The 19,424-nt window shown below is 32.2% G+C and overlaps 1 protein-coding gene across 2 annotated transcripts in view; it reads left to right on the top strand.

Annotated features, from left to right (window-relative positions):
• Positions 1-432: 432 nt before the first annotated feature.
• Positions 433-19,424, top strand: part of LOC137245052 (putative fatty acyl-CoA reductase CG5065) — an 87,517-nt gene continuing 68,525 nt past the window's right edge. Inside the window, exon 1 of one of the 2 annotated variants that reach the window (XM_067775068.1) lies at positions 433-701. The gene's annotated coding sequence lies outside the window, so the exon portion shown is untranslated. The remainder of the gene's footprint in view (positions 702-19,424) is intronic. The other variant, XM_067775067.1, reaches the window with a different exon arrangement.

The following is a 19,424-nucleotide window of genomic DNA, read 5'->3' as shown; positions in this document are numbered from 1 at the left end:
ATAAGCCAATAAATGGCGTTGCCAACTTCCACGGCCAACAACCACCCCAAAAACAAATACGGCACGCAAACTAACTGAAGTAATACAATTAAATGACCACCATTGCAATGCTAACAGTTTGTATTGCTGGTAAAATCAAAACGGGATAATAAATAAAATATCAGAAATCACCAAAAAAAAAAAAAAAAAACAAAACCAAAATGCACACATGCATACAGTTTTAAACATTTCTGCATATGCGAACGCGGCAATGCGTTGTAGCTGCCGCAAGTTTTCTGCATTTATTTTGCTTCGCCATCCTCTAGTAAACAAACCTGCTATTATTCTTTTTTCCATTTTTTTCAGTTTTTTTGAGTCTCAACCGGCGCTTTGCAAAGTCTACGCGTCTCAGCCAAGTACACTAAAAAAGCTATTCATATTAGCCGGTAATCAGTGGCTGCGATTCAGTCTCCAGTCGCACATTGTGCTGTGCACAGCTTTTAACTGCAAAAACAAAAAGTTTGCCGAGTAGTTGATGTGTGAAAAAAGGAATTGTGCATAGTTTTTCGAAAAATAAGAAAACTTAACTGTGTGAAAAAATTTAATTTAATTAAGTTTCAAAATTCTTGTCTATTTTCGACGAACATTCATCATCCGAGTGCCATAGAGCGCCGCATTCCACATAACAACTAAACGTGTCCAGTGTTTTATTTGCTAAAAGTGTACGTACCCACTCTTCCTCTAAACAAATATTTACTTAATAACCAACTTGTGTCTTCAATTATTGTCTATTTATATGTTTGCTTTTATTTAATTATAGCTAATTGTTTAAATTGATTTTAGTTGCGCATGAACTTAAATTAAGTCTTAGCACAGTTTGGCATGTTTATTGTATATGAGTATGTGTGTGTGTGTCACCAATTAATTGTGCAATAATTAGCGCTTGAATTGAGTTTTAAAAATAATAAAGAGACACTCAGGATATTCAATACGAATTCAAGTGTGAAGGCAACCGCAATAGTTTACAGCCACTAAAGAATTGATATGAAGTCATTCACACTACAAATTAATTTATTATACTATTTTTATTAGCGGAAATTTTTACTTTTTATTTCAATTCTTAATATGCCCAAGAGCAAGGTAAAACAACTCAATTGACGTAGACACGTGAGTGCTGATTTTCGTAAATATTTGTTGGGCACAGCATATCAACGAAGGCCTGCCAAATAGTAAGCACTGAAATCGGGTTCGTTTCTTAAGTCTTTTGTTTATTCTTGTAAGTGCGCTATTGTTGTGGGGTTTTTGTAGTGGCACTTGGTTTATTGAATAAATATTGATTTTTAATATGAATTAAGTGTTGTTTGGTTTATTATAAAAAGAATAAATGAAAATATTTACAATTGTTTTTAATATTTACATGTAAAAGAAGTGAGCTACAAAATTTTTTGTTGAAAGTGCAAAACAGCGAATAACACACAAAGTAAACTAGATATGTTCAATCACTTCTTAATTTGGATAAAAATCTACTAATTAATAATATTAAAAAATAAATAAATAAAAGTAATGTGTCGTATTTATGTTAGTTTTTAAGACGAGTTGTTTTAATTGTTTCCAATATGAAATTTTATTTAAGCATAGTACATACAGCGAATTCGAGACCTTACACCTAAACATGTTTTAGAATAATACAATTTTTTTTTAATGAGTAAAGAAAAATTTATAATTCCCAAAGTAAAATCGATTTCGTCATTATTGATTTCGCCAATCGGGGGTTTTTTTAAATTCGCAACACATGTATAAGCTATTATAATGCTAAAAAAACACTTATTTCTCAATAGATTTTTTTTCCTAAAAAGATTTTTTTAGAACAAATTCATATGAACAGAATAACAAACAGTTGCGCGATTTCTAAGCTATCGATTGATTAACAAGAATTGTTTATAAGTTTGGTTTCTTTGCGTTCTTTCACATTTGATAAATTAGATAGCTTCAAAAGCTTTTAAAAACTCAGAAAAATATTAACAAAATCTAAAAAAGCCTTTTAAAGACCAATTATTTTTGCTTAAAAAATTTAAAACAAATTTGTTCGTGAAACTTATTGTGAAGAAGTATGAATAAATAAATATTAAAAATATAATAATACGTTTTTTTATGTTTGCTTTTAAATGAAATAGTAATTATTAATTATTTTTGCTCCATTTTTATTTTTATATTTATTTTATTTTTTCAAATTTGAAAAAAAATCCTAAGATTAATGAAATGTTCATAATTAAAAAAAAATTTTTTTTCAAAACGAATTATAATTGCTTCAAAACAAGCTCATATGATCATAACAAAAAACAGGGATATGCTATTTGAGCTATCAGTAAAAAAAAAAATTAAATACAATTTTTTTTATTATGTTATTTTTGCAATGAAAAAGTTTTTTTTCGCAAAAAACCTAAACCAATTTCACTTTATTTCATATATTAGGGAATAAATAAGAATTAGTGAAATGGAAGTCGGCGGCCATCGTGGTGTGATGGTAGCGTGCAGCGTCAAAATTTTACAAATAAGGTTTTTCAATTAGAAGAAAATTTTCTAAGCGGGGTCGCCCCTCGGCAGTGTTTGGTAAGCGCTCCGAGTGTATTTCTGCCATGAAAAGCTCTCAGTGAAAACTCATCTGCCTTGAAGATGCCGTTCGGAGTCGGCATAAAACATATAGGTCCCATGTAGGCAAAATCAAGAGGAGCACGACGCAAATTGGAAGAGAAGCTCGGCCTTAGAACTCTTCGGAGATTATCGCGCCTTACATTTATTTTTTTTTAATCTTACGGATCGAAAAAAAATATCGGAAATTTCTTCAATTTTAAATTCCCCTGAGGAATATGGAGATCTTATGTTTTTATCAATAAAAAAATTGTTTTCTTAAACAAATTTTAAACAATTTTTTTTTGGGTTATCCCAATGAAAAACAATTGTTTTCACAAAATTTTTCTATAGTCGTTTATTTGAAAAAATATTTTCGAAGAAATTTTCCACTACCACTAACTTTAAAAACCCAATGGGTCCCTGGTTAGGCAATGAGCGTACTTTTATCAACAACCATATTCGGAAGCAGAGACAAGGGTCTGGCTTCACGAACAAACAAATGAAGGATGATTTGATCTTCTTCAGTGCTTCTAATTAGAGTGAAGTATTGCGAAACAGGGTTGCATGGCGTCACTTTACGCAACGCCCAAACTTATCTAGTTTCAGACTTCGATTCAAGACCTCGCTACCTCTACATAAATTCAACACATTTTGAGGGTTTTTAAAAGAGTTCTGAGATAAGATGCTCTTCAAACTATTCTAAGAAGAGGGATTTTTGAACTGGCAGCGAAATAGTTTGCTGTGCTATTCAGCTGTCAAAATTTAAGTCTTATTATATTGTCGAGGAACATAAAATTTTCAGATTGGTTTGGCATATTTCCTACTGCATTTTATACCAAAAGTTTAAGACCTACAGTGTTTGATTATTTAGCTATTCTCAGAAAAAGTTTTAGAGCGAACATTTACGTGAAATAATTGATTTCTGAAAAGTCCAAATAAATCAAAGAAATGAACAGAACAGACCAGGCGAAAACTTTTTTGTGTGTACCTTGTAAATCTCTTAAAAGCATATTTTATGATACGTATGTGGGCGCTAACCCGCACTCCCGCAAAATTGTTTGATTGTAAATTTTTTTCCTTTTCTTAATATACTTTTTTTATACTCAGTTGAGCAGAGCTCACAGAGTATATTAACTTTGATTGGATAACGATTGGTTGTACAGGTATAAAGGAATCGAGATATATATAGACTTCCATATATCAAAATCATCAGTATCGAAAAAAAATTTGATTGAGCCATGTCCGTCCGTCCGTCTGTCCGTCTGTCCGTTAACACGATAACTTGAATAAATTTTGAGGTATCTTGATAAAATTTGGTATTTAGGTTCCTGAGCACTCATCTCAGATCGCTATTTAAAACGAATGATATCGGACTATAACCACGCCCACTTTTTCGATATCGAACATTTCGAAAAACCGAAAAATACGATATTTCATTTCCAAAGACGGCTAAAACGATAAAATTTGGTAAGTGTGTTCACCTTATGACGCAGAATAGAAGATTAGTAAAATTTTGGACAATGGGCGTGGCAACGCCCACTTTTAAAAGAAGGTAATTTAAAAGTTTTGCAAGCTGTAATTTGGCAGTCGATGAAGATATCATGATGAAATTTGGCAGGAACGTTACTACTATTACTGAATATGTGCTAAATAAAAATTAGCAAAATCGGATGAAGAACACGCCCACTTAAAAAAAATTTTTTCGAGTCAAATTTTAACAAAAAATTGAATATCTTTACAGTATATAAGTAAATTATGTCAACATTCAACTCCAGTTATGATATGGTGCAACAAAATACAAAAATAAAAGAAATTTTCAAAATGGGCGTGGCTCCGCCCTTTTTCATTTAATATACCTAGAGTACTTTTAATGTCAAAAGTCGAACAAAAATTTACCAATCCTTGTGAATTTTGGTAGGGGAATAGATTATGTGACGATAACTATTTCCTGTTAAAATGGGCGAAATCGGTTGAAGCCACGCCCAGTTTTTATACACAGTCGACCGTCTGTCCTTCCGCTCGGCCGTTAAAACGATAATTTGAGCAAAAATCGATATATCCTTACTAAACTTACTTCACGTACTTATCTGAACTCACTTTATCTTGGTATAAAAAATGGTCGAAATCCGATTATGACAACGCCCACTTTTTCGATATCGAAAATTATGAAAAATGAAAAAAATGCCATAACTTTATACCAAATACGAAAAAGGGGATGAAATACGGTAACTGGATTGGTTTATTGACGCAAAATAAACTTTAGAAAAAACTTTGTAAAATAGATATCTCGAAAAGGCGTCCACCTATAGAACTTAGGCCCACTCCCTTTTAAAATACTCTTTAATACCTTCCATTTTATACCCATGTCATACAAACACATTCCCTAGGTTCAAGTTCCTACATGGTGGTTTTCCCTTATTTTGTCTCCTAAGCTCTGAGCTGAGTATGTAATGTTCGGTTACACCCGAACTTAGCCTTCCTTACTTGTTTTTGAAAGAAATTTCCTTGAGTGCATTAAAATGTGTTAGTCTATTTTTAAGTGCTATACTTCACCCCAATTAGAAATACGAACTCCTATCGGACAGTAGCCACTGTTTTAACTCAATCGAATTGATTCCGAAAATTGTTCACGAAGGGATTCCACACTAGTATAAAAAAGTCCAAGAAAATACAATTCAATTTTATTCCTTTCAAAATTTCATCTAAGTTCGACAGTCCATTACACATGAACAAACGTGGCACTTTGCTCCAAATTAGTTGATATTCAGGCCCCTCCTTACTGATGACATGTGATGTCTACCTTTGATTGAATGATCTAGTATGGCTTTCTCTTAGGGACAAACACAATTAGTCCCTGTTGTATAAAACAAAGTTTAATCAATTCTTCCTAAGGACCAGTCCCTTTTTTACTGTCCGTTTTTTCTTTTACCGTTTATATTGACTTTTAATTTAAGTACCTTTGGCGGCCGCCGTGGTGTGGCTTACTGCATACCGCACTGAAGATCCTGAGTTCAACTCCCTGTCCATGCAACTTCAAAAATTTAGAAACAAGTTCTTCCAATTAGACCAAAGTTTTTTCAAGTGGGGTCGCCCCCTGTGATTTGGAAAACACTCTGAGTATATTTATGCCATGAAAAGCTTCTCCGTGAAAACTCATATGCACACATATAGGTCCAGTCCCGCAAATTTGTAGGAACAAATTCTAAGCTCGTTACACGTGAATGTTTTTACAGCCGATTCATTTAAAAGTCTCCCTCAATCCTCTCTCTCCCTCCTCCAACTATGCTCAGTAAATATATATCTCGAGCAAATCTAGCATCCTTTAAAATTTTAGACTTTTGCTATAGATGGCGTTGCCAACTTTTTATCAACTTTATATGTATCTGCTATATACACTAGATAAAAATAAAATTCTATAACACTTAGATAATTTTAATCCAGTATTTAGATTAGGGTGGACCAACAAAAATTAAATTGGGATTCTTATACAAACTGAGGTGGAATTTTAACCTCGAGTAACTACTAAAGGGATCAACTTAGCAAAAAATCGTTTCAAATCTTTTTTTGTAGATCTTTCAATTTACAATAATAAAATGTAATGCTAGTGATTTGGGTACTAAGGGTTAGGCTGTGGTCCACTTTTTAAAAAAAGTTGAAACCTCCCTATACGATTTGTATCAAAAAACTTAAAAATTTTTCAAGCTATCTTTTTGGACGTCTGACAAATATTTTGACTATACCAAAGGGAAAAACTTAATTTTTTTGAACCACCCTAAAATATATACATAGCTCAAATCGTTTAAGCGCTCACTTAAGATTACGACTATAAATTAAGATGCAGTAAGCAACAAAAAGGTTAAAAATATAGAAAAGATTAATTTATGTGTATGTGCGCATGTTGCAGCGAGTTCGAATGGACAGGGGGACAAATTACAAGTTTTATATAAACTTTGCACACGTTTGATTAATTATATTATGCATTCAACTGAGGTAGAGTTTTTATAAGCAACTACAAACTTGTATGAATGCAAAGTAGTGAATGCAATTGTTCAATTAAATGTTTTCAGGATGAAAGTGTTGGTAAACGAAGCTAATTGAAATAGATCTGTAATAAACTGCTATCTAATTGATTTGCAATCACAAAATAAACACAAGGTTACTAACCACATTGACTGCAATGAAAGTGGTTTAATTGTTCAATTACAATATAGAAATATTTTAAGGAAATTGATTGAAGTTGATTGCGTTGCTTTAATAAAAAAATTTCATCGGAAAAGAAAAAAGTTTTATTTTATTAGAACTAAGTTTTATTCGACTTGAAAAATGTTTCGCTTGAAAAAGCTTCATATGATTTGAAGAAAGGTTTGAGAAAAGGTTAATTAGATTTGAAAAAAGTTTTATTTCTTTTGAAAAATTTTTTATTTCTTAAAAAAAGTTCCATTTCACTTGAAAAAAGTTAATCTTATTTGAAAACAGTTTCATTTCACTTGGAAAAAGTTTTATTTCATCTAAAAAAAGTTTCATTTGATCTAAAAAAAAGTTGCATTAGATTTCAGAAAAGTCTCATTTGATTTAAAAAAGTGCTTTGGGTTTCAGAAAAGTCTCATTTGATTGTAAAAAATCTTAAACTGATTAAAAAGAGTTTAATTTCACTTGAACAAAGTTTCATTTGATTTGAAAAAAGTTTTATTTGATTTGAAAAAAGTTTCATTTGATTTAAAAAAAGTTGCATTGGATTTCAAAAAAGTCTCATTTCATTTTAAAAAAGCTTAATCTGATTTAAAAAAAGCTTAATTTCATTTGAAAAAAGTTTCACTTAATTCATAAAAGCTTTTTTTGATCTAAAAAAGTTTCCTTCGATTTAAAAAAGCTTCGTTTCACTTGAGAAAAGTTTCATACTATTTGAAAAATTCTCCCTTCATTCCAAAAGAAGTCTAATTTGACTTGGTTAAAGTTTCATTTGATTTGAAAAAGTTTCATTCGTTGTGAACAAAGTTTCATTTTATTTGGTTAAAGTTTCATTTGATTTGAAAAAGTTTCATTCATTTATAAATGTTTAATATGATTTGAAAATTGTTATTTGGCTTGAAAAAAGTTTCATTGGGTTTACAAAGTTTCATTTCACTTGAAAGAAAAATTCATTTGATTTGAAAAACTTTTCTTTTATTTAAAATTTTTCTTTGATTTGAAGACAGTTCCATTCGATTTAAAGGAGTTTAATTTGCTGTGAGAAAGCTTCCATTTTATTTGAAAAACGTTCTATTTAATTTGAAAAAAATTTCATTCGATTTGCAAAAAAATTTCATTTCACAATTTTGTTCCTGTTTATTTTATTTTGAGATGGCATTCAAAACTAAAGTTTTAGATAATTTTATAGAACGCCTAATTTTTATTTCATATAATTTCAATGGCATAAATTTAAGTGGCAATTTTATATATGTAAACATATAAAAACTTTGTTTGATTTGAAAGAAAAAGAATAAATCTAATCTAAACAAAAAAATCTTTTAGTTTCATTTCACTTGAACAAAGTTTCACATGATTTGGAAAAAGCTTCATTCGATTTAAAAAAAATTTTATTTCACTAGAAAAATGTTTCATTTGATTTGAAAAAGTTTCATTAGTTTAAAAAATTCTTCATTTCACTCGAAAAAAAAATTAATTCATTTGATTTGAAAAATTCTACACTCATTTCAAAAAAGTCTATTTTGGTTTAAAAATAGTTTAATGCTATTAGAAAAAAGTTTCGTTTGATTAAAAAAATATTTCATTTCACAGCTTTGTTGTTGTTCTTAGTTTAATTTCATTTGAAAACATTGCATTTGATTTCAAACAAGTAAGTCTAAGTTCGGCTGAAACCGAATATTACATACTCAGCACTGAATGAATTTATGAATTAATTTGAACTTGGGAATTTTCATTTTATTGAAACATTTTTATGCCAAATTTCGCTCGGATTGGGAGATTTTTGTTCGACTTATGACATTCAAATTATTTTGGAAAGGGTAACAAAAAAACGGGTCACGTTCATTTTCAAAATTTGTTTAAGTTTTGTTCGTGGCTCAACCATACCACTATTGGGGTAGAATAATAGACAAAGGTAGTTAAATACCATAGAGTTATTACACACTTTGTCAAGGTTAGACTTATAGGAAAAGCGGGCATGGTGTTTAAGCTATTTTCTTCACCTTCAGTCAGTCTATATAATTTGGCAAGGATAGTGTCTCTGCCAAATTTCAATGTTGTATTATTAACGGCTTTTGATTTACGGCTTGTTAAACTTCCAAAATTTATTCTTCTAAATGTGGGCGGTGCCACGCCCATATTCTGAATTTTATTTTAATTTATGTTTTGCGTCATAAAAGCAATCCACCTACCAAAATTCATTGTCTTGTATTCGTTTTTGAATTATCTCTTTTTTTCAATTTTTCAAAATTTTCGATATCGAAAAAGTGGGCTTAGTTATCGTCCGATTTCGCTCATTTTCAATACCAATCTATTATGGGCCCAGATAAGCTCGTATACCGCTCAATATTTGCTCAAGCTATCGTGTTAACTGACGGACAGAGGATTAATTATACTTTTGATTTGGATTTTTCAATAGCTGATGATTTTGATAAATGCAAGTCTTTATCTATCCTGATTCCTTTATACCTGTACAACTAACTGTTATGCAATGAAAGTTATAATACCCTGTGTAGAAGTATAGCTGGGTATACAAAAGTTAATTTGATTTAAAGAATTTTCAATTTTACCTGAAAATGATATAACATGCGTCTGTTGCACGAAAAATACATATAAAATATCAAATGTAATAAAAGAAATTGCTCAACCTTTTCGTGGGCGAATTTAGAGGATTGTGTGGAATACCGTTGAAGCAGGGTAATATTTTGATTTTCCTCGATTCGTTGAATACTAAAAATTGCACGGATTACATATTATTTTTGCTAGCGTATTTTGTTGCTGTGATTTTACAATCCATGCATTCCGCGCAATTGTGCACTAACTTTCATTGCATGAGCTATAATTTTAATAAAAATCTTGCATAGCTAAATTTTTACAAAATACTAATAAATATTTTATGTAATTCAATTTAGATTTTTATTAAACATAAAGGTAGTAACTGAAGCAGCTTATAATACTAAAAATCACACATACATACGTACAGTGAAGGGCAAAACATTTGAAACTGAATATAATGGGCGCATTCAGAGACCACAATTGCCGATCAATCGTCACTGTATTGAACTTTATTAGACCACAAATTTTCCAAAGAGCTTATATAAATAAGCACATTCATTTATTAAAAACCCTTCAATTACACGCAGATATCTGTACCAACTGAAAAGACCGGTACCGGTACGTATACCTAACATTTTTTTTTGGTGTAAAGCGTTAAATACTGTAACGAATTTAGGGAAATCCTGGTTATTTTGCACGTTCTGCTAACGTTCGTACCGCTGAACTGTCGAATAAATAACTCCAATATTCAGGATTGTAAACTGGTATTTATTTAGATTACTTTGGGAGTAGAACTTCATAATTATACTTCACAACCAATAGCGTGTTTAAATCATTCCTCAGCTTGCGCTACTTTTAAACTCTCTGTTGCCTCGTCCGCATATTTATACTATGGTCTAGACCTTTCGCCTTCTAGAACTGTCGTATCTTCTGCTTGGTAATTGACCTATATGCGTGTTTATGTGTGAGTAACAAATTCGGCTGATGACTACATGTGTGTGAGTGAGTTATCTCTTCGTCGCCTTCTATGTATGTGTATAAAAGATGATTGATGCGCTCATGTACACAAGTGTAACTTGCTTTAATGTTTTTGTTGTTATGCCTTTATTTACTAACAGCTTAGTGATGCAAAAATTCGCCACAATACATATATACAGTCATAATGCCATCGTAGTAAATTTTTCCAGAATTTACACAAATTTTAAAAAAATCTGCAATTTTTGGCTAAATTTTTATATATTTTACACGTGTTTATTGGCTTCGCTTTTATAGTTGTACAAATGCAACTCTTTTATACCAAATAATAAAAAAAATGTTTCGCATACGCACAGGTATTCATGTAATTGCAATTTTACGAAGGTGAACAATGTAGCGAAGATTAAGATCTGAAAGGCACCTGTGCAAAAATCTCGCCATTATATTAAGTTGCAAACCTTTTGCTCGCCACTGTCATGCATATGCCTTTTGGCCAGCAATCGCAAGTTTAGCAAACGTCAGAAAAAATGCAGCAAAATTATTTAATGGCTTAAAATTACTTTCAACGTATAAAGACAATTTGAATCAGCAGCCAACCATAAAAAATGAGAGATCAAAAAGTTAAAAAAAAAATTATTTATTAAAATAATTTTAACTTATTTGCATTATTGAAGAATTCTTAATTCATGTAGCATAATTTTTATTCGCTATTAGACGGCTCTACTTCTCAGTTATGGCCACCCCAAAGCTTAAATTGTTGGTCACAATAATTTCCGTTTAGTTGCTAGTTTGCATTGGTGAATCGTGGAGATCTCACATGGAATACAGCATAATGTGTTTTATTATTATTGTTATTAGGCCTGGAAGCATTACGACCTTTGTGTAGATCTATTGTGCATAACATTTCAGCCTAATTTTGTATGTGGAGGGTTTTAATGTATTTGAGTACCACTTCAGGCTTTCCACTCCATATCACATAGGGATTAAGAGTCACATCACATAGATGGGTGAGTCTCTGCCTTGCCAGAGCGACGCATTCGCAGAGAATGTGAACGAGCGTTTCAGCCTTCAACTCAAAGAACCGACAAGTTTGAGAGGTGATATCCTAGATTACAGTGTCCCGTTTAGTACCCAGTGAGAGTTCGTAAGCCGTACGTAGGTTCTTAATATATTTATTTTTTTGTTCAGAAGACAGATAGTTTTTTATGCTGAAACCGGGCTAGTGTTAACCATTTATTCAGCCACTCTGCGTTACAAGTACTTCGGAAAAGCATTCAATCGCTTTTCTCCATAGCAAAAGAAATAATTGCATCCAAATTCCTCATAAAAAAATGACAAATATAATTTTGTAAAGACATTTTTTGGTAATTGAAAAAAAAAAGCCCAGTGAAAATGTGATATCTGCCCCAATACTATTAAAAGGTGTTGAAAATGTAATCTGAATCTGTTCCAATTACATTAAAAATATTGTCAAAATAATTAAGAATTTTGCATTCTTTAAAGGAATTGTAAGGCAATTAGAAACTCTTAGTGTTAAAAATATTTTTGCAATCGAAAGAGTGATTGTATGCCATCATGTATTATTAATCTTCTCACCAGCTATAACTTAAAGAAGCCATTTGTGATCATTAGTAACAGAAAAGAGAGCCAGGTTGGATCTAATCAAATCTATTGCGTTAACTTAATCGTTATATAGTACTACATACGAGTACATAGAACACTTTATCCAATTCTGTCCGTATCTATTCTTCCTCGCCATATATTAGGACAAGTTTGTTAGGATGATACTATAGCGGTTTATATTTGCATTTTTATTTATCTATCCAGTATCAGTTTAATAACATATGACATGACGAAAGTCACCTTTTCTGAAGCCGACCTTAGATTGGAATGAATCGGAAATGTCCATCCCAATTCTTTGTATATGACGGTGTTGCTAAAAGTAACTTGTTAAAGCTGTATTAGCTGTAAATGGAATCCCAATTCAAACAAAGAGCATATATTTTTGTTTTGCCCTATCATCCGAGCATGTTCTGTATTAGAGTTTATACATGCTCTTTGCCAGCTACTTTGTATAGACCGCTCAGCTGGTAAGCCATCATTTCTCGCAGATTTTTATACTCAGCGTGCTTTGCACACAGAGTATATTAACTTTGATTGGATAACGGTTGGTTGTACAGGTATAGAGGGATACAGATAGATATAAACTTCCATATATCAAAATCATCAGTATCGAAAAAAAATTTGATTGAGCCATGTCCGTCCGTCCGTTCGTTAGTACGATAACTTGATTAAATATTGAGATATCTTCACCAAATTTGGTACACGAGCTTACCTGGACCCAGGATAGATTGGTGTTGAAAATTAGCTAAATCGGATGATAACAACGCCCACTTTTTATATATATAACATTTTGGAAAACACAAAAAACTTGATAATTTAGTTAATAATACACCTGGGATGTTGAAATTTGACACGTGGACTCATATTGAGACTCTTGATAAAAATTTGTGATAAAATCAATTTTACAAATATTATTAATCATAAATAAAAAATCGTTAAACCTATCGTAACCAAATTCGGGGTGGAGGTTGCCTGAAGAAAAATTAACGAAATCGGTTAAGGAACAAACCTACTTTTATATAAAATATTTCCAAAAGGGTCGCGGGCGAACAAAATAAGATATATCTTTGCAAGAAAGAGCTTTATATCAATGGTATTTCATTTCGCAAGTGAATTTATAACAATAAATAGGAAAAACTTCAAATTTAAAAAAATGGGCGTGGCACCGCCCCTTTTATGCCCAAGCAATTTTCTATGTTTCGGGAGCCATAACTCGAACAAAAATTAACATATCGTAATGAAATTGTGTACACATATTTTCCTTATAACAGAAAATATTTCTAGTAAATATGAACGGGATCGGCTAAAGATCACGGCAACTTGGATATAAAATAAGTTTAAAAGGGTCGTAGACTAGAATAATAAGCTATAACTTAGCAAAAAATAGTTTTGAATCAAAAATATTTCACTTACCAAGTTTTATTGTAAGAGGAAATGGGGAGACATTTTTTTGGCGGTGCCACGTGTTATGTAGAAAAGTAATTTATCTGAAATGAAATGTACAATTGAAGCTCACGCTGAGTAAATAATGTTCGGTTACACCCGAACTTAGACACCCTTACTTGTTTTATTTTGTGAGCGATGTTCCATCATCAAAGATTGTCATCTCACAACAGTACTTGCTTGCTATATCCCTTTCCCGCTCTACTTTGGCCATATTTAGCTGCCATTATTTAGCTGCGATAGTAAAGACAGAAATTATTTGATTTCGTTGGTATTTTCAATTACTTTCAGTTATTAGCAACAAGAAATATCTGATGAAATAATAAGTCATTAACATTAATCAGTCACACGAATAAATTTTTAATTTCATATACTTTGAGGAATGGAATGGGAAATGGGAGAGTACTATAACCACCGTTGAAAAAATTTCAATTAAATTTTTCCGGAATTACTGACACAGAAAATGGATCATTCCTTTGTTGTGAACAAAAGTAATTTAGTACCTCTTAAAATAACTGACGAATGTGATTTGAGTTGTAATGGAATTGTATTTACCCAACTCTGTATGTGAGACATTTCTTTTTGTTTGGAAAAAATTGCATTGTTTTGAGGAAGAAATTCTTATATCGAAAATCCATTTCTATTCCGGAAAAAGTCTCATAACGAAAATCGACACTGATGATGGCACAATGCCGAAACGGGTTTGTCTCAAAACCAAATTTGACATTGGATAACGGAAAATCGTTCCAATATACATCATTTATCCACCCTCTCGGAAAATCAACAAAGCAGAATAAGTCTCATAGGAGAAGTACTCATTCCCTTTGTTCCCATATTACTATGAACGCATGAGCATATATGGATAAATGTAAAAGATATTCGCTTTACAAAATCGTTCTGAATCAGAAATCCAACACCGCATGTCTTCATTCGGCAATTAAACATTACTTTTGAACGTGGTTGTGAAGAAAAATCAAAACGTTTCTTAACGGTCTAATGCACATACCGTAACAATAATTTGTTTTCTTATGGATTTATACGTTTATGTAAGAAAATAATATAGGAAAATTACAAACAGATACATCGAGAGATAAGCCTGTAATCAAAAGGCTTTAACGAACGTTTGTAAATACATACATATATACATACTATATAAATAAATAACCCAGTATATATGCTAATATAAACAAATCTAACTGTAAATATATACATTAAACAATCTTGTTAGCTCCAAGTCAAGTTTGAGTTTATTTAGTTTTGCAGGAAATTAAAAATTCAAAGCTTAAGCGCTTTTCTAAATAACAAAACTGTTTATAATTATTCGCTAGGGTTGTTTACTACATTAACGTCTATTTACTGTAAACATACATATTTACTATTAACAAACATAGGCCGCCGCCGTGGTGTGATGGTAGCGTGCTTCGCCTATCACTTCGAAGTTCCTGGGTTCAAGCCCCGGGAAAAGCAATATCAAAGTTTTAGAAACAAGTTTTTTAAATTGGAAGACAATTTTTCTAAGCGGATCGCTCTTTGGCTCTCAGTGAAAACTCATCTACCTTGCAGATGCCGTTCGGTGTTGGCATAAAACAAGTAGGTTACGTTCCACCAATTTGTATGAAAAATTAAAAGGAACACAACGCAAATTGGAAAGAAGCTCGGTCTAAAATCCCTTCTAAGGTTACCGCGCCTTACATTTATTTATTTTACACATAAGTGTAGTAAATACAGGTATATTAAGTTTACATGCCGATAACTGTAGTTTCGTTTTTTTTTAACCCGTAGAAAATCTGAAAAATATTCAAGTAAGACAAGGCTTTGCCATGAACTTGTACGCCAAACGTTGCTTTATTTCATTCATATGCAAAAATAATAATGAGTTAAGACATCACTAACGGTTATAAATAAAACAAACACAATAATCTTGAAAATATTAAAACGTTTAAGCGTCAATGCAAATTCATAATACCTCGCTTCTAATGAAATACATCTGCTCGTTTATGCGAAACTATTTATCATCACAAGCCATCTTAATTTCAGTTAACAATTAGTCAAAATTATGATGAATGCTTTTTGTTTTTACTTCCTCTTTCTTTCTTTCTCATCTTTTTAACGGGTATGCCATCATTTGTTTGGGTCATCAATTGTAAAAATTAAAAAATATTACAAAATAAGTGGGAAACCAAAAACGGCTATCTAAGACGCAGACGCATTCATGGCTTTGTGGTAGCCAATGTCATTAAAAGCTTCGGACTCGACTTCCGGTCGATGGAGAATTTTTGAAAACCAAAAAATAAGGATGTTTGATGAGGAAACGTGACTTATTAGGAGGAGCGGGGGGGGGGGGGGGGGAGCTAGTAGAACGACTGAATTATGAGCGCCTCTGGCATATATTAGGGTGATCCTTATATATTGTATTTGTATGAATTTACTGCAAATCCTCTTATTTGCAACCTTCTGCTAAGTTCGATTCACTAAACTGTTGAATAAATAACTCCAATATTTAATAATGCAAAATGCCTTTATTAAAGTACTTCACAATAAATAATTCTACTATTGCCCGACAGATAGCGTGCTTAATCGAAACTTAATTATTGCGCCTCGACTGTTTTTGCCTTTTATACTCTCTGATTTCCTCGTTCGCATCTTCTAGGCGCTTCCATTTCCAGAATCTACCAGTTGGCCATCAGCTATCAAATTTCTCAGCTGTAACTACAATTGCACGATTTTATAGCTTCTCTCATTGCATACTTTCGGGAGTATCTCAGATATATGCATGTGGTAGTGCGTTGCTTCTCAGCTGCGTGTACGTACATGTGTGTAGATATAATGATTGATTCGTTTATGTAGATACAAGTGACGGTATGCTTTATTGTTGTTGTGACTTCATTTACTTAGCATCAGATTAGGGATGTGAGTATCACTTAGTGTCACTCATATTCGTCGCAATATGAAATACAAATTTGTTTACCCTTTCACCGTTCATATCGCAATACCAAGCCATATGTAACAGATGTAACATTTTTTTGTTTCTCGAATACCTAAAGTCGACAATCCTATGGCTAAAGGCATCGCATGCAACTTTTTGTGACTGTTTTATTGATGTTTGCTAGAGGGCACTTATTTTCGGCAATATGATTCGAAAAGTTGAATTCCGGTATGATAGTTGGATTCCGTGTTTTTTGGTGCTATCTGAACTCGTTCTTACTTGTTGTCCTGTTTGTTATGTAACTGTGCTGGCGCTTGCAGGTAAGCTTGTATACGCCGCGACTGCTGAACGGATCCTCTGAATTGGTGTCAGCTCTTAGTTTCCGGCCTAAACTTTTCGATATTTTGAACGCTGTGTTTATGTTGTATTTAAAAAAAAAGAAAAAAAAACAAAGTTTGCCAACTTATTAGCTTCACTTCCAGTCATTGCCATCCAAGAGTTTGTACTTTCCTTTTCATTATTTGTTTCTTGTTCCCTATGATTTCTTCTGAGTTTATCTACCAGTGATTTTTTATATGCGTTATTTGTAGAAACTTTATATATTACTCCAAGCTCTTTCTAATATGCATCTTGTGTAAGAGTTGTTCCTTCAAGCTAATGTACCAATGCTACATTTTTATGCGGTTGTGGGTAGTTTGAGTTGCCATGAATTATTGTGTCGGTGGCCATTGGTTTTCTATATATGTCGTAGATTTATCTATTGGCATATATATCAATATTTATCGTGGCGTCTATATAGTTGATTCATCCGTCTTTTTTAGTTTCCATTGTGAATTTTGTGTTTCCATGCTGCTTGTTGAGGTACTGCAGTATTGCATCTTGATCATTCGTTGTTAAAACGAATATGATGACATCCACGTTTATAGTTTCTGTATGTACTTCTTTTTTCCAGATTTTTCATGAAGGTTTCCACAGGAATGTCGGATTTTTCATTCCAAGAATGGAGTTACATTGAAACGACAGCCATTGGTCAGCAAAAATTCCGAGTCGCTCCGGTACATAGAACCGGATGTCTTGGGAAGCGGTCGCAAATTTCTTTTTCAGTTATGTTGTGTTAATTATTTAGTATTCGTTCCTTAGTTCCAGAGTATCCTTCAATATTGTTTTAAAATATCTAGACAGTTTATAACATGGGCCGATTTAAAATTAACTGTGGGCCTTATTGGAGTGTCCGGCTTGCGGATTTTTGATGGAGCAAAAACTGGAGGAACCGATGGGCTCATTTGAACCAATGTATGTATATGCCAAAGCAGCTGAGAGCTCATCATAAAGTGCGGAAATGGTTATATGTTAACGCGTATAATTTGCTTCTTAATTTCAGGAATATATTGCCTCATTAATTATCTGTTTCATGACGTAGATACGGTCGATTTATAGAGAAAAAGACCACATAACAAATTTACGCGGAAACACAGCCAAAAAAACAAAAAACGTCAAATTAAAATTCGTTTATTATTATTATTGCATAAATAATTTATTAAATAATATTATATAAATTAAATATTCAAATGTGTTAATAACCTTTTTTTGCAGTTTATTTCCTACTCATTAAATATTCGAAGTCAAGTTCATCGAAAAAATCAATAAAATAAAGAAATAGGAAAGAAAGCAAAAAAAATGGTAAAAGCAAAATTATAAAGTTAATACTAATTTTGGCATACTAACATACATACCTAAATACATAGCATAACAAAAACATAATTAATATCATCTCAATATTTTGTTGTTTGTCGCTATGCAAGAAAATACTTTCGTTATTCTTTTGGTCTGCGGTGAATCTACCCTGTAGGGAAATCATTAACTATTGATACAACTTTCTGGCCAAGAACTAGACCTAAAGTACAAAATAAGTACTAGTGCGATAGTAACTAGATTTTCTCTAGTTCAAAAATCGATAGTGTGGCATTTTATATTTTATAATTATAGCCTGGATTATGATTATGCCTTCTTTCCCTACACTTTGAAGCCATAGATTCAACAGAGTACATTTAGACAATGACAGACAACTTATTTTTGAGTCAATTCATATTGAACATTCCTAAGCCGATCTACGGATTTTCTTTTAAAGAGCGGTTGAAGCCCGGCAATGCAGAAGGTTACCAGCCAAGATATTTAGAGTTTTCGCCTAGATCAGAATTAAATTAAAAAGGGAGTTGATATTTCCAAAGCAGATATTCTTGGAGTGGTTTGGAACAATCAAAAAAGAGGTTAAGCCGTAGTGAAAATAGCATGTAGAATTCAGTCTGGTTTGGAACCAATAAAATAGTACCAACAAAATAAATAGATCTCAAACGTTATTTTCCACACTAGTTCGGAACTATCAAAAGTGTACCAATAACCCAACTTGTTCTAAAGTGGAAATTTGTATCTAATTCAGAACTACAGAAAAGGTAATGCAGCCATGTAAAATTCACCAGTTAGAAGTATGTGAAAGAGATGGAGAGATAAGGGGTCCCGAATGCACTAGAAGCAGAACGGTTTTGAACTAGGCATTTTCCCTACTGGGTTTTTATGGATTTTTTATTGTCTTTCTGCTGTTTCGTCCATCACAAAAAAAGTAGTTTGCAAATTGAACGCATGACAAATGCCAAAAAAAAAATATCAAAAGATTTACGTTTGGTAAATTTAGGTTATTTATAATGGATTTGACATTAATTCCAATTTTTGCAAAATATTTTATATTCATTTCGATTTTAATGTCAAGTTTTTGCAAAATATTAAAAATGGCCTTCAAAGTAAAGGTAACATCGACCGCAATCGATGGTCTGTATGAAAAATTAATGTGATCATGAGAGGGTGAAAGACAGAGGTCTGTTAAAGGATACAATTAAACTCACACACCACGCTGGCATCAAGAGTATGACCGAAAATCTTTCCGAAAACTTTCCACCCGAATACTACAAGTGGGATACCACCTTCTTTCTAAATTGTCCATTTTTCCGCGCTCTATACCAGGACAGGTACAGACGAGAGACATTTAGTTTGCCCACTTATAAGGTCTAACCAGGTCCTCGACTCTTTGTTCCAGTCTTTCGCATAATAAGTA

Source organism: Eurosta solidaginis, chromosome 3 (genome assembly GCF_040869045.1).
Source record: "Eurosta solidaginis isolate ZX-2024a chromosome 3, ASM4086904v1, whole genome shotgun sequence".
Lineage (NCBI taxonomy): Eukaryota > Metazoa > Arthropoda > Insecta > Diptera > Tephritidae > Eurosta > Eurosta solidaginis.
This window is presented reverse-complemented; position numbering and strand designations above follow the sequence as displayed.